Source organism: Ursus maritimus, unplaced genomic scaffold (genome assembly GCF_017311325.1).
Source record: "Ursus maritimus isolate PB19 unplaced genomic scaffold, ASM1731132v1 scaffold_6, whole genome shotgun sequence".
Taxonomy (NCBI): Eukaryota; Metazoa; Chordata; class Mammalia; order Carnivora; family Ursidae; genus Ursus; species Ursus maritimus.
The window spans coordinates 44,793,948-44,799,793 of NW_024426774.1; positions in this window are offsets into that span (position 1 = coordinate 44,793,948).

Here is a 5,846-nt window from a genome sequence, read left to right on the forward strand (position 1 = left end):
ATACTTATAAAAAATCCTTTGAAATATCTTGTCAGAAAAACAAGCAAACAAAAAAACACATTGGTTTCTGCCCAGGACAAACAATAACTATTCCTGGCAATATTGAAAGACACATAAATCCAAGTAGCATTCCCAAAGAGAATGGAGAAGATATTACCTCCCAAGATCCAGAGCCACTCCCAAAGATAACCAAAGAGACATTTCTTTTTGGCTGTTTAAGGAAATAATATAGCAGTTTACCAGGAAATCCCTCTTGCTTCTGTTAACCCTGAGAGGGGCCCATATGGGGGCCCTCCTTCAAGAGTATATATATGGGTGTCTGTAATGCTACTAACTTGGTGGACTTTTGTTTATGGTCCTGTTGTCTCTTCATAGTGGAAGACAATTCAGACAGAGGATTAGTAGACTGAGTACTCAGGTAAAGAAGGACACAGGGGAGCAGTAGGAGTTACCTCAGTCTGATAGCCCTGTTTTTTATATCTTTAATTTGTCATTAGGCTTTTGTAGCAAATACTTCAATGAAGCTGTTTTGGAATTTTGAAAGCTTCTGGAGGCTTCTGCATGCCAGTTAAAATCGATATCCCATTCTATTTGTCTATTTTGGGAATTCTTATTTTCAAGTGTACTTCTTAAATGAACAATCTTGTCTAATTGGAACAATCCCTATAATGACCATTGTAATTCTAGTAAGATTAGGAAGATTTTTCCATTTTTGTAGATATCTATGGCTTCTGAGACCCACACTTCTTAGACATAAAATAAGCAGGTGTGCCAAAGGCAGCACTCTCAAATCTTTGAAATGTAAGGATCCCATTTCTTGTAGGTAAGCCTTGGGTGTCTCAGAGCAAAATTAATAATACCTAGTAAGGATGTGTCACTGGGTTTAGGATTGTGTGGCATTTTATAGTGTACTTCATTGTAGGGAAATTTTCTTGAGGTTGGCAGGTGACCTAGTGTCAATCTAACTCATTCCATGGCCACCTAATCCTAACACGAAAGTTAGGTGGCAAGTGCTTTAACAGCTTTTAAGTGCTTGACCCATGTCCATCAATCTTGTGGCTTTGGCTTTCAAGATTCCCATTAGCAATAGCCTTTACTTCGTTCCCATTAACAGAAACCAACAGTAACCTGGACAAGAGATGGCATTGTGTGCCCCACCAGCAGTTTCCAATGTGGAACTGAGGACTGGGGAAAGGACTCAACAAATGGGGACTGCAAACTGGGATTCCAATCAAATGGAAAACTCAGACTGAACCACCCGCAGTTCCCAACATGGCATGTGGGTACCAAGAGCTGGGGGCTTAGGTTCTGGGGGAACTGTTACCTAAGCTGACCTGCCCTGGACTAGAAAGCCAATTAGATCAGGAGCTCAATGCAAAGAAAGCAGAGCTCAGAACTGAGAGGAACTTACCTCTTGGCCCTAGGAAATGAAAGAAGAACTGAGAATTCAAAGGATTCATGAGTAACAGTGCCTGTGTTTCTTGTTATCCCCCAACACACACACATTTCCTTTGGATCCTGTCACTGACACCAAAACTGTTAAAGAACAAAACAAAACAAAATTCAACTCAGTTAATTTGAAAGATCTTATTGCCTTTATTCAGTGATTCATGAATTGGGCAGCATTCCATCTAGCAGATAGAAAGGGGCTCTGAGAAACTGTAAAAATGAAGGACTCTTACAGACCAAAGGGAGCAGGACTAAGAAATTATATTAGAAAAAGGCGGACTGATTGTGACAAGGTCACTTTCCTTCAGGGGTTAATGGGGTCTATCAGGTAGATAACCTTACTAGTGCTGACCAGGTGATTCCTTATTGACTGGTTTAAGATTTCATTTCTGGGAGTGGCCAAAACTGTAATTAAGTCAAATTGTGGTTTGGTCAAATGAGGCCTAGCATAAGTGGCTCCATTTTATAGCTTTTGTCTTATTTTTAACACGCTACAGTGAAGCTGAGGTATGGACATACCCTGCCCCTTCCCTTGGGTGAAGGGTGTGCGTGTGATGTACAATTGTAGGTAATGCCAGGACAACTCTTTCCAGTGAAGTCCTCCACACAACAACTTTTGTCACTCTTAACTCTCTTGGCCTTTTTATACCCTCCTAGTGTCTTCAAGAGACACAGTGTATAATTGATTTTTGACAATATCCTTTGTAAAATCTGCACATGATTTAGTATCTGCTTTGGAATATAGCGTCTATTAGATCTTAGTGCTTCAAAGAAAACTTGCATTTTAATTGGTTATTACACCATAAATGTGGGTAACATCATGAGATTTTTTCCAATCCACTGTCAAAAGCGTGTCCTCATGGCTTATATTCCAGCAAAGGGAAATTTACACATATGTGCACAAACATACTTATATGTACATTGATATGTCACATGTACCACATAGACATCTGATTTTTAAAAAGTTAGAAAATACAAGTAGACAAAAAATCATAAAAGATGAAATCCATCCAAAATTCATCTCCCAGGAAAATCTGCTTTGTATATTTTATTTTGCCCCCACACAAGTAAAAATATGTACAGAAATACGCTCCCTTCATCATCCACTAGGACCTGTGTTCTCTACCTCTATTCTCTTTATTTTCTACATTGCGGTCATCATTCCCTGTCAGCAAATACAAGTGATTTTAATTTTAATGGCAGCATGTATTCTAATCATGAATATATTAATTTTTCCTGAACTGATCCTCTGTCATTGAATATTTGGGTGGGATTTTTGTTTTTATGTAAACTGCACTACTGTGAACAAATTATATGTGTATCATTTGTGTTTGTTTCCTTAGAAAGGTACATCTCTTTCATTAACCAAATAATATTGCCTTGTTGTGTGTTCATTTGCATTTCAGTAGGTTTTAAGCTGTAAGCCAAAAGTATACATTTCTAAAATAGAATTCAGGTATCAGTTAATGGGATATATTTGGGGGACATATATTATCTCTTTCTGTGCCTTGAAAAATCTTAGTAATTAGATAATTGTCTGTTGCTGCCTACTCATAAATTTGACTCAAATTATTTATGTTATTTATATGATAAGCCTTCCTTATTAGTATTTTGACAGTTACTCTAAAACCAAGAAGTATTTCTAAAAATATTCATTTTCATTGATCCATAGCAGTTCTAGATACTTATGTAAAACTTATTTAAACTTCTCACACCTGCTAAGTTAGGTTAGTAATCTCATTTAGCAGTCTCACTCTATATTACATTGGTTCACTCTTTTGGGTTGTTCCAAAAATTCTCTGCCAGAGGATTATGAAATAAACAAGTAAAGAAGAGAAATAAAATGGAAGGTAATGCATCATTATTTTTTTTTTCAAAGTCCAGTGCAAGTTGAAGGAAGGTATAGGCTTTTTAAAATACACATTTCAGATGTTTCATCATTTCATCCTTCCCAGTTTTGAGGATATGTTGCAAATTTTAGATAAATACAACAGAGATGTAGAACTCACATGCTTTTGTTTTTCTGGAATTGGATATTATAAGTAACTTACATAAGAAAAATTTTGCATTATTAATGTAGATGATTTTAAAATACAGTGACTGCACTAAGGATGTCAATTATACTCTGGAATATACTCTTATCAAAGTAACATTTAGTTTCTCTTAGATGCCTGCACATTTGGTTAATATAGTATTAAAGATAACTACTTTAAGACTAAGAATGTACACTTTTAGAAAGTAATGATCTAGACTGTACAATAAGATGTACAAAATCACAGAATGTATTTAATTATCAGAAGTTAGGAATTTAAAAATTAGACCTAAAATTTTTAAAATGACTACCTTCATAAATTATCTACTTACATTTTTCCCTTAAGTACAATTGTTTCTCTATGTGGTTTGCTTTAAAAAAATTTGAATAAATAAACTGACAACAACAAAAATAAAGCTCAAATTGTTTCTGTTGAAAAAAAGAGAATAAATCTGTGATATGTGCAGGAAAAAAAAAAGCCAAGGCAACTTTTAAAAACTGCTAATTGGAAAATATTTAGAGAGCTGGTATTCTACTTAATATTTGATAGCACCAAATGGAATTCCTTGTCATAAGGCTTTCATAATATATATATAATTGGAGAGAAAAAAAAAGTGATCCTGTGCCTTTAATTTCCCTTTCTGAGAGAGGGAAGGCTGCACACCACTGACAGGCTCACTTGTTCCCGTCTTTAATGTGCAATCTGTTTTCTCCAGCGGAGGGCACTCAGTGTATCACAAACTCAAGCATTAGCACCAACAAGCTCTGAGCATCATCAGTCTCTGGAAAGCCTTCTGAATTAGACAAGGGCTGCCTCTCAGCACAGCTACAAAACACTTTAAACCTGACCAGCTAAATGGATAAACCTAGCCTGCATAGCTTTTAAACTGGGGTCTCATACAGCACAGGAGGCCTACTTGCTTCAAGAACTGAAAATCCAGAGGATGAATTGCTTTATCTGGGAATGGCAAAAGCCAGCACAATAAGGAATGCCAGGTATTCTGAAGATTTTCTTTTCTTTTTTCTTTTTTTTTTTTTTTTTACCTCTCTTTTTACAGAGAAGTTGGTTACCTTCGAAATGGGCTGTAGCTTTTTTGCACAGATTGCCAATTACTGCTGATGGGTCTCTGGTGAATTACACAATGGTCCTCAGAGCTTAGAGGCCCTCCCCCTCCCCCCCAACGGCTTCCTTCTCCCTGCCCCCCCATCCCACCCCATGCTGATTTTTTTTTTTTTTTTCATATATGTATATATATTTTTTGCCTGTCCTCTCCGGGGAAGTTTGTATGGGGCTACTAGCTCACATGCGGGATCAGAATGGTGTGAATGACAGCCGCACTGTGTCATGAAGGTGGTGGTGGTTTCAGCACGAGAGACCAAATAAGAAGAAAGCTGAGAGAGGGGGGAATCCGTTTTTGGATGACAAAGGATGGGTAAGTGAACTTTTGTTGTTTCCTTCTTAGCAAAGCTGATCCTCTTGGCTTCCTATTCTCAGTCGTGGCATTAGCTGATAAAAGACGGGAAACAGGCAAAAAGCAGCAGCCTCTGAGTTTGCCAGTTGACTCAGTATAGTTGCTATTATATTTTTAGATCATTTTCCTTTTAGTAGTGTTTTTTAAATCTGTAAATGCATAACACGGACTTAAACAGACTCTAGAGAAATATCTTTAAGACTGTCTCTTCTGTATGTGTTTCTACAGCTTGGGAATTGAGCATGGGATAAATACTGTGTTTGCTTCTATTTCTTGATAATATTAACCACGCTTGTATTTCTGGTCGCTGTCAGGGAGATTGTTAACACTTTACTGCGTGTGTGTAGGGGTGGGGTCGTTACTTTATCAGAGGTCGCACAAGGGTTTGTTTTATCTTTGAAGCTGTATCCTGAACACAGCTTCCAAATTTCCAGCAGTCATTTGCCAGTCTTATTTTTTCAAGTGTGACTGGCTTTTTCCCCCCTTTCTCCTGTCTGGAAGAGCTGGAATGTATTTCAATGAGATTGTAGTTGGCAAGAGGACAGAGAGCAAGATCGGGTTTCAAATTAAAAACAAAACAAAACAAAACAAAAAACTGGTTGAGTAAAAGAAGGAGAGTTTTTTGATTAGAGGTTTGGCTGGTTGTTTCTTGGTTAAAATGCAAATATTTAAGAGAAATAAACTACAGCACACAGGTTTTTTTTTTCCCCCTACCGCTAAGAAATAATAAATCTGTTGACAGAGGAAAGAAGTCCTTACCAGGCTATGACTTGAAAATGCAGCACAAGTGCCAATACATTGCAACTTTGCAGGTTTTCTGAAGTTAATAGAGGTAGGGGAGAAAAAAAAAAGTCAGTGAGAAATTTGAGCAGGTCCGGATTGGGGGGGGGGGG